General features: G+C 34.5%; 1 long non-coding RNA gene across 1 annotated transcript; it reads left to right on the top strand.

Moving 5' to 3' along the window:
* The first annotated feature begins 6585 nt into the window (after positions 1 to 6585).
* Positions 6586 to 7858, top strand: LOC142170593 (uncharacterized). Its single transcript, XR_012699855.1, has 2 exons — positions 6586 to 6861; positions 7604 to 7858. It is a non-coding gene; the product is annotated as an uncharacterized LOC142170593 (long non-coding RNA).
* Positions 7859 to 11485: the final 3627 nt, after the last annotated feature.

Below are 11485 nucleotides of genomic sequence, written 5' to 3'. Positions count from 1 at the left end.
GTCCGAACCTCGTTCTAAAATTGGGATATGACTCTAACAGAAAAAAAGCCACATGAAGCGCACGCTCTCCAGAAGATTTAGAAGACTCAGAGAGAAGAAGGGTTTCGTAACTTTTTTATATACATTTCAAACAATATCAAAACAGTAAAAACGACATTTAGTACGTTAGGTTCAAACACGTAAAAAAATCAGATAATAAACCAAAGCCAACTATAACAGTTATTCTAAGCTCAAATTCTGAACCCTAAACCAGATATTCTGGGTTCTCTTCCCCAACAGAGTCGCTAGAGCTGTCACATCTCCTTTTTACCCGAAAAGGATATAAGGGAGTTTTTCCCATTAAAGTGACATTTATTCGAAATGGGATTATTTATTTAATTTCAGAGTCTCCACTTGGGATATTTATTATGGTGTCCTAAGTTACCAGTTTATTTTAAAAATTCCAAATCAAGGGAATTTGACTTCATTTAAAAGTCTGCGAAACCAGAAAAACTAGGTAAGAAATTTTGTTAACTCGGGAGAAGGTGTTAGGCATTCCCCGGTTCCGTGGTTCTAGAACGGTTGCTCAACTATTAATAATTGGTCTCATTATGTTTTAAAGCTTTTGTATATTTTAGCTTTATAACCGATTTTGTTTATTTTAACCGATTTTTATGATTTATAGAATTATTTCTTGAACAAGTTACGATTGTCGTAAACTTGCCATTTTGGAACACATTGCAAATCATGCTATATGAAATGCACCCTCTATTTGCGACATGTTTATTTTATTAATGTTCACAGTTGTTATGATCGGGTCACATGAAATGCACAGCTGAATTTGGGAATTAGGTATCATAACTATGTCACGAAAATCGTATCCAGAGTCACGATGATTTAATTACGTGCCTAAAGCAAGCTACGAATGTTCAAATTTTTCTAAACCAATTTGATTGTTATAAGCGTCTACAGTAGTGTTTAATGATAAAATTATAAACTAACTTTGGAGAAAATATGGCTTTAATGGTTACAAGCCCAAAGCACAAGATGAAACAACCCAATTGGCTATTTGGTAAAGGCTGGCCCAGTCTTGATTCTTAAATGACTGGGCCTATTACGAATTTGTGTTCAATGCCAATAAAATTCACCCAAAATACACATTTTTCCGAAGCTAAAATTCAGTTCATGTAGAGGCAAAAATCAGAAGATGATTGGAGTTTTAAAACTAATTATACTACATGTGATTTGCAATACATAAAAAAAATGAGTTTATGTTAAAGTTCAAAGAGGTAAGCCCATAGTTGGGATCGAGCTATTGGGCTTAATGCCCAGGCCCATTGGCCTAGGCCCAGACCCGTTTTGAGCTATTGGGCCTAGGGCCAATTCATGAGTCTGTCCCAAACTGAATCACAAAGGCAAAAGTCTTGCTTTGACATTCAGCCCATAGCCTGAACTATTTCAACATTATAAATTACAATAATAAAGAGAAATACTACTAATTTTCCTAACAGTGATGATATTAATCACAACACATGACTTCAAAAACTTGTTTAACTGCAGTAAATCATGTAAAGGCATTAGGAAAATCAAAAAACTATATTGTAGTCCTTAATACATAAATTACTACATCAATAACTAATTTATTACACCAGAATTCTATTTTTAAAGGGAAAATACCAACTAGTTCTATTACAATTTTCTATGAAATTGATAGCCTAGTGAACACTTGCTCCTTTTGGATATAATTGATCCATCAAAGCTCAGTCCACCACATAGAGCTATTAATTTAGCATGACATTGATAGCAGAATTTCCACTCTTGGCTTTAGAGCTTGCTGATTTGGCCAACTAGTGACCAAATCCATAAGTTATAGCCCATGAAGCAACATGACCTCAAATAAACACTATGTTATTCATCACATAAGTAGAAGAAGAAAGGAAACAACTTCAGCAGCCAATGTTCAGAATCAGTGTAAAAATTTAACTAAAGAAACCACTTCAAACAAGGCCATTTTTAAAAGAAGACTACAAGTATCAATGTACCAACCAAACTACTCGTACTAGATTAGTTCAACCCTTAGACTCACATAGCAAAAGATTAATTAGATCTATAGCAATGTAATCAGTAACTACATGAAATGACACTCATTTATCGCACATAATTGCATCTTTTGATACTATAATATTCCAAACAAATAGTACATTAAGAAATATGGAATCAGTACCTTAAAATAGCAAAAAAACAACAGGAAAACCAAAGGGAAATGTTGGCTAAAACTTAAAGAGGAAACAACAACCAGAAGCCAAACAACACAGCAAGAAATCAACCCAGAAACCAAAGAATTCAAGGCCGATTTGAATGCCCAGAAATCAAAGTAGACAGCACCAAAATGAACAAGGAGGGAAATTAAAAAGAAGACTGATGTTGAGAGCCAGGAAATGCAAGGAGCTTCTCTTTTCTCTCCTTTTTGTGTATTCAAAAAATTTTAGGGTAAATATGCTAATGATGTTCTGACTGTGAGTGAAGGTCTCTTTTTCGTTTTATAGAGTGTACCAAAGAGCATCAAAAGAATATTCTAACCAATTCTCTGGATAGTACAACATATTTTGACAGAGAATAATGGACAGTTGTCCAGTTTTCAGCATCTCTTAACAAATTCTGGACAACTGTCCTTTCTAGAAACTTCCCCTTTTCTAGATATTTCTTTTTTAAATTCCTATAGTCCTCCTAAGTTTCTTTTTTGGTTCAATTAGACCCCTACAAGTCTCTAATGAGTTACAAATTAAGCAAACAGAGATAGGGCAAACAAAATTAGAATCCAACTCAAAATGATAAACAAAACGAGATAATTCAATTTAAACCTAGAGTATCAAGTTTTGAAAATCTAGCCTAATCCTAAACCTAAACGAAACTTAACATGGAACAGATTCATAATGGAATTGAGAACCTCTTACTATCAGTAAATTTCATGAAGAGGGAAAAAACAATTAAGCTTACTAGTGAGCACGTTCAGGTGATTTAATTAGCATAGGCAAACCAAACAAATAGTTAACAGAGAAATAAAAGAAAAAGAACATATGTTGCGATTAAACCTAACTCATGCAAGCATAGACAAAAAAAGGAAATGGCTATGAAAGCAGAGGGAAGATACACAAAAAAAATGGAAAAGAAATTACCCAAAGGTTTGTTTCGAAGTGGACTAGTCAAGAACTCGGACCAACTTTTTGAGGGGGTAAAATGAACTTAGGCAATCATCAATCGATTGCTATCATCAAGAGCAATCGGCTAATGAAGGTCTTGGGTTCAAACAGCCCAAAATTGAACGAGAATTGAGGGCGGAACAGACTAGGGTTTTGGATCTTAGATCTAAGATTTGGGAATTTGTGGGCTTGTTTGAAGGGAATGGTTGTAATATATGGAAAAAGGAAGAAGAGGTGATTATCTAGTGTTAATTTGATATGGTTTGGAGGTGGTCCGCCGCCGTGAGGCGATTTTCAGTCGGCGTACCACGACAGAGATGGTGGGGGAATACTAGGGCAGCTAGGGTTTCATTTGAGAGGATTGGGAGACGAAAATGAAGGGGTTCTCTAGGGTTTCAAGGGGGATTCGGACAGTTTTATAGTTAATTAAGGAGTGGCCAGCTACGAGTCGTTGGATCAAGATGATCCAACGGCTGGGATTAGAGAGGAGGTAGATGATGCTGTTTTGGGTAATAGGGAGATGGACCGGGCATGGAGAGGGTTTGGGCCTAAGGCTAAATGGATTAAACGATAATTGGGCCACCAAAACTGTCTCTCTGAGTGGCCCAATTTGATTAAAAACCCAATCCATTTTCCTTTCTTTTCTTGTTTTCCCTTTTCTTTTCCATTGATTTAAAAACCTAATTAAACTAATTAAGTTCTAATTTTAAACCTTAATTAACCTAAATTATTAAATTAAACTAATCATCTATTTTGTACTATTTACCAATTAATTAATCCTAAATTAATAAAGAGGGAATTACTAATCTAAAATTAAAAATTTAAAAATATAGAAATGAACAATATTTTGTGATTCATTTTAATAAAGTAATTAATTGACCTATCAATCATAACATATGAACACGAAATCTAATATGCAATGCATGATATTTTGATATTTTTTTGGCATTTTTCATGATTTTAACAGAATTAAACGTGCACAAGAAATGCAAACAAATAATAAAACATACAAAAATCCTATAAAATTGAAAACAAAAATTTGAAAAAATTTATTTCTTTAATTTTGTAAGAGTATTTATAATAGGACAAAAATCACATGCTCACAATGATCATAAAAAATATATATAATAAAGAGTGTAATTTGATATGAATTATGCAAATTCGATAAATACAAAGTTTATTTTATGTTCTTCTAAGTCAAAGCAGTCGTCGCATTATTTGATAACGAGACATTATCTTAGATTGTATATTCAACGTTCAGAGTCCAATTTTGCCCCCGACACGTTTTCAATTTAAAACTTCTATACTTTACTCTTGAAAATATAAAGTATTGTATTCCCAGCTTTATAAAAAAGGTTGACTTTATTTTCACTGTTACTCAATTTCAAGTTACGATGTCTAATAATTTAAAATTAGAATGGTATACATGTCCATCTCATCTAAAAATTCAATCTTTTAAAAATTAAAGAATGCACTTTTGTTAGTTAATTATATCTTCACATGCTCCCTCAGTCATGATTTTTTTCATGGGTCAATCACATAGAAACTCATTTTTATAATGTGTGGTGATAAGACTCGAAAGTTGAACCTATGACCTCTCCCTTATCTGATAATTTTTAAATGAGCTGGTCATATACTTTAGCAATAACGTCTTTAGATTAATATAAAATCTAAACTAGCTTGAACACGAAAAAAAGAAAAAAAAAATTAAAATGGAGTGACTTTGTAAATCATGAGAAGTCAATGCAAATAAATTTGTTGGACTAATTCCTTTGAACAAGAAAGAATAACGCGCTATATATTTTGACTATAATATCCACAAGAAAACAAACTAAAATATTCACAAGTTGTACCTAATACCTAAAATGGCTAAAAGTGAAAAAGAAAATTCTATAAGTGAGCTAAGGTTCATCTCCTGAAATAGCACCATTATATAAATTCATAATTCTCACTTAATTCCATACATAACAATTTGAAACAATTATGAAGTCAAATATAATTTCATTTATACTGATATGTTTGTTCATCTCCAGCCATTGTGTGGAAGCTGCAATATTATTCGTACAAGGAATTGCCAGAGAATTAAGAGACAAAGTAACGCCGCCATCACCAGAAAAAAATAAGAATCTTTTTATGTTTGCCCCTCCTAATCCTAGGGCACAACAGCCGCCGCCGCCACCATCTCCACCACCAGCTGAAAAAGCAGCACCACCACCTCCACCAGAATCAGCAAGTCCATGAGCACCATGTTCACCGCCACTAAGTTAAATATGTTGCTAGGAGTGGAGCTAGGAGCGGATTCGGCCGAATTCAATTATTTTTGTCACCCACATGTACTACCTTTTTTTGTGAGTGCTTAGATTTGGTTTTGGAAGAATAGATTTAGGATTAATATTCTTATGATATATTTTCTTATTATAGTGTATTGTTTTCATTGTTTTGCTTTGGTTAGAATAAAACGTGTTTGAACAATCTGGCTGAGAATAATGATTCATTTAACATCAGAAGCAATAGAGAATACTATAGAAACTTTTACAACGAGGGTTTCATTCTCCAGCTCAAATTTGAACTTGTCATAACTATTTTAATTTGATTCAATCATCGCTGTCCTTGACAGTCACCTATTTATTGATATTTGTTTTAAGTTTCCTCCATTTCATCTATTAATGACTATTAAGTGGAGTGAGCATCTAATTTTTGCCCAATACATAAATTACTTCTAAAAATTTCAAGGAAATAGCTTTTAATTGTTTGATAGAATTTTAGAAATTTCTTATATTTTACTGTTACGCCCTGCAATATTACATCGGTGTTACGTCCTGCAGTATTACATTACGATGATGTTACGCTCTCAGTATTAAATTATGACAATGTTGCACCTTGTAGTATTGTACGTTGAATTTGCTGTAAGGTAATTGGCATCAGTCCAAGGAAAAAATTATTTCGAGATTATAAGGATTATGCTATTTCAAACAAGTGATGAGTAAATTCGTGAAGGTGAGAGAGAAAGCAAGTCAAAGAAAATGAATTTTCGTCCAAGTTTGGCATGTTGGGATAAAATACGGACCGAGCATTAATACCCAATATTCATGGACTAGTACCATGCAAGGTATCACATGACCATGATAGTATGATATATAAAGTGTGTTAAAAGTGAATAGTATTGTAAGTAATTTGAAATAATTCTTAATTATACGGGTAATTAATTAATTATTGAATAGTGAGAAATTATTAAATTAACCATGAGATTAGTGGTTAATTAAGGGTGATTTTGGATAAGGCTTGGACCACACAAACGTGGCAACCCTTGAATTTGGCAATAAAAGTCATTACATGACTCATAAGAGACATGACAAGGTGTCTCCTTATTAGGACATTTAGCAAGATTTGCTTAGCTTTAAGCCTTGAACGTGAATCATACAAAATTCTTTATGTAAGTGGGTTATACAAAATACCAAAATGCAAAGAAATCTTATCTTGAATAAATATCAAGAATCCAATACGTAAGTGGGTGATACAAATGCAAAGAGTTCTTATGCTGAATAAATGCCAAAGTTCATTCGGCAAACAAATTATGCAGAATACAAAGCCAAGGACAATAGTCACTCCATATTATAATAGCAACGGGATTTTTTTATATTAAGGGAGTACGGTGTAATCTTTCTCAAGAGAATCGACTTAGGTATGTTAATGCTATTCCTTATTTCTTTTGGCATGATTCATACGATACAAACGAAACGAATAAATGCACAACTTTCATAAATGACTCTATTCATAGAAATACTAGGGATGTTTATGTTCTAGATTCCCCATGTGTCATATTATTCTATCATTTGCTCATAGGTCTCAAAAATACGTAAGTTGGTAAAGTTTTTTCCATAATATTTATCAGAGGCATAATGGTCTTATGACATACCGAGAGATTTTATTAACGTATTTTATATGCATTTCATGCATTTATACATGTCCATTGACCCATGAGCAAATTGCATTATATGTGTGTATATATATATATATATATATATATATATATATATATATATATATATATATATATATATATATATATATTATATGTATATGGGATATGAGAAAGGTTATGGCGTTATATACGCACCACAACCTGATTAGCTGGTATATGTTGATGATTTTGCTCATAATGGCCGAGATAATATGATGGGATGCTCTCAGAGGCATGATGATGTTATGAAACATGTACCTATGCACGAAATGACATTCATACGCATATGCATGATACTATAATTATTTCACGATTTACATAGTTATCCAGACTTACAGGTTGAGTCATTTACTTTATATTTCTTCTATGTCTATTATGTACTTATTTATGTGTCTTACATACTCGGTACATTATTTGTACTGACGTCCCTTTTGCCTCGGGACGCTACGTTTCATACTCGCAGGTCCCGATAGACATGTCGAGAGCCCTCTAGGTAGGCTATCAGCTCAACGGAAGACGTTGGTGCACTCCATTTGCTTCGAAGTTTCTTGTTTGGTTAGTATGATTTAGATGTGTATTGTTTGGTATGGCGAGACTCTGTCCCAACCTTTATAAAAATTATGTATTCTTAGAGGCTTGTAGACAGATGTCATGTACGTAAAAGATTGTATGGTTTTGTCGGCCTATGTTCAGTATACGAGTGGTTATTTTGGTCATATAGACCCGTATATCTTATGTATAAGTTGGTATCACATGTTGTATTCTAATTATCTCATGGCAGCCTTCCGGCTCAGTTATCTATGATAGTATGACATAAAAAGATACGTTATATTGGTACTCGGTTGAGTAAGGTACCGAGCGCCCGTCGCGACTCATCGATTTGGGTCGTGACAAAAGTGGTATCAGAGCAGTTCTGTCTTATGGAGTTTACAAGTTGTGTCCAGTAGAGTCTTGTTTATGGGTGTATCGTACACCACACTTATAATCAGGAGGCTACAGGGCATTTAAGATTGTCACTCTTTCTTCTTACTCTAGATCGTGTGGTAGAGCTTAGTTGTAAGAACTCAATTTCCTAAACTCTATCTTATTCGTAATACAACATACCTACATTTAGAAAGACGGTTGATAAGGGATTCAATGCGGCCGTGGGAGAGTTGAGTCAAATGAACTCAATTTTTGCATCATGTTTATGATGGATAAATATGAGGTATTCAGCAGATCATGTGAATACTAAGACATGTAAGCCTCTTGATAAGGAACCTTAAGGCAAGAATATTTATCCACCTTTATGGTGAAAGACAATGAGAGATTTAGAAGATAAATACAAGTTTCAAGAAGTAAAAGAAGCAAGGTGAAGAAGGGTATGAGGCACTCAGTTAATAAAGATTATTAGTATTATAGTTCCGGCAGAAAAATATAAGCATTGTGAGTTACCCTCAACAGTAACAGAGGTATATATAATTGGCCAGATCCATCTCAATTATACCCTATTGGGAGCTAATAGACATAGTTTAAGGGAATGACGAGTTATCAGGATCCGGCTGGGGATAGAGAACCCAAAATAGCGGATGGATTGGCAGAGTTAGTTGACATTTCCGAAGGATAGTGCAAACATGGTAATAGATCTTCTTGTGAGACACCCAGATGGCGCACTTTGAAATAGTATAGCTAGATATGAGTACTATAAAGATAAACAATAGAAGCCTTGAAGGGATAAATATTACCTTAGTGTGGCTCGTGTCCCTGGTAGAGCGAGAACATTAAGCAACCCGAAGAGACACTGGATGAACGGAAGGGGAGCTAAAAGCAAAACAATGTCTTGTTCGAGTTTTCAGAATAAAGTGATAGGCATAAATATTAGAGGGAAATATGACAAGAGTTAATGAAGCATTATGAGTAAGATATGATACATGGATGACAACGGTAGATCAAAAGATGACAGTATTATAGAATCTATAGTCAAGTGAAGAAAGATGAGAGGTGACAGGTCTTAGGACAACAAAATAGTATAGGTCATACAGTCAAGTCCCCATTTCAAGAAATAAGTTCGCAAATCTAACGCGATTACCAAAAGGAAAAGTCAGACCCCAAAATAATAGAAATTAGTATCGGCTGGTGAACAAGATAAACTAAACATGAATTAGGGACTACGTGATTTAATAATGGTCGACATCATGAAAATTTTAGACTGCGTTCCGACAATAATAGAATGGACAACAGAAAAATATTCATGAGGAATTCAGAGAAAGGTAATTCAAGAAGACGCTTTCTTAAAGCAAGCAATGTGAGAAAAGTTAAGCTTAAGGGGTTGTATGTGCCAATTATACTAAGTGTCACCCCCGCGAGTAAGGAAAGTTGTTATCCTTGGTACAAAAGGATTATCGCAAGGCGAGTAAGGGTCATCGATGATGTGAGAAGACGCCAAAGATGAAGAGGTAAAACATCTACAGGTAGATTGTCGTAGTGCTAAATCTTAGTACTCCCCTAAAGGGGGAAATATTAAGTGATGTGGAATTAAGTCAGAATTAATAACTATGGAATGGTAAAGGAAGAATGCGATATAAATGAGAAAGGGATGAGATTGCACTTATCCAAATCCTATGGATATGCTGCAATTCCAGCACATTATATAATCACGACGTTAAGGAAAGGAAGTAAGGCTTTCAGCCCGGGATATTTTTGATAAATGAGGAGCTAGTGCGAGAGGTAAGTTAAGACAAAGGGAATAAACCCAAGAAAGATTACTTGGAATATTGATATGAGAATGGGCCAATGAGTAGTTAGTAGTTGATTCAGAAAGAGCCCAGTTATGGCTAGACAAGAGGATAAAAGGCAAATCAATAGATCAATGAAAGATAAACGTAGGGAACCCCAACAAGCGGAATTCAGTGTCACAATTATGAAAAAACAAGTCTCGCAGTTATGACATTGTAATACTTGAGATATATTCATATAAGGGTTGGGGAAGTTAAAAAGGTACCATATGAGTATTACAGAAATAAAAGAGAATGCCACTGGGAAGATATTCGAAATATCAGTTCAGAAGCAACCCTACAAGTACAAGGGCGTGGAGGTAAGTAACTATGGATAATTATAGGCGAGGACAGACATCCAAAATTCCGTTGAGTATACGACGTAATAAGTTAGAAGCTTTACGAGAGTCAGAGGGTCCTCCCTAAGTACTACAATGAAAGACTAGTTGAGAAAATAAGGAAGAAAGCTTCAACCTAAGCATAGTGCCCAAAAGAGGAAATGGTTGTGTAATAACAGTCTCACTACGAAATTGTATGCACTCCAAAAAAAAGTGGCACCTATCATGGCTAATGAGCAGGGAGTAAAACCAAAAGTAATATTCGAGACCATATGAGTTGCACAATAATTTTGGCATGCGTGAGAACTCAGATAAGCTAAGTAGGCATGCAACAAGGTGCAAAAAGACCAGGAAAAGTAATTGCTTACGTTTGAAGAAAGATGAAATGGATAGAAAGGAATTATTCTATTAATGATCAACCGAGAAGACTCTGGTATAAGTTAAAAGAACGAATTGGATCCAGGTCATAGACAAAAGATTGAATCATCAGAAGATTGTATCATGGTTTTCTATAGCATCCATGAGAGGCTAAAGTAATAACTAAATGCTAGGGGCCACAGATCGGAAGATAGCTTAAACCTACATAAAGACTGATCAGAAGGAAGATGAAACCAAATATTTACATCAACTAAGTAAATTAGGAGTCTGCTTATTGGACCCAGGAAGTTATAGACATCGTGATTGAGAACATTACATAATCACTCTTAATATCATAGATACAAGAGAGACAATACAATAGCCATAATCTATAATGGCTTTACAATAAAGCCGGTTTGAAGAGTACTAGCTTCATAAGAAGTCAGTATGAAGCTTGATTGTATATGCACAAGAGGTGCAAGTATTATAATAGAGCTTCAAGTTGTGGAGGCGAATTATACATATATGTAAGGGAGGTTATGGAAGGATTAGAAGAGGTGAGATGATATTTTAAGGTAAGTAAGGTAAAGGTGAACAACGTAAGAGATACTCAGGCACAAAATATTGTGAATAATCCATACTTCAGATGGTGGTCTAGAAGCGTTGGGATTCAATATCCGGGAATGATAGTGGCGTCATCAGTGTCATATTATCTAGCCTATGGTTCTAAGTATCGAGAAGTCTAGTTAAGAGAGTAAAGAAGAGTTATAGACGATGCGATGTCTCTCTTGATGTTCCAGAATAATACAAGAAAATCTATGGTGCAAGCAAATTAAAGGAAGGTTGCGAGTAGTATAAATAGATATGTGTAAGTCCCAAGCTAAAGTATGGTCAAGT

Source organism: Nicotiana tabacum, chromosome 16 (genome assembly GCF_000715075.1).
Source record: "Nicotiana tabacum cultivar K326 chromosome 16, ASM71507v2, whole genome shotgun sequence".
NCBI classification, from domain to species: Eukaryota; Viridiplantae; Streptophyta; class Magnoliopsida; order Solanales; family Solanaceae; genus Nicotiana; species Nicotiana tabacum.
This window is presented reverse-complemented; position numbering and strand designations above follow the sequence as displayed.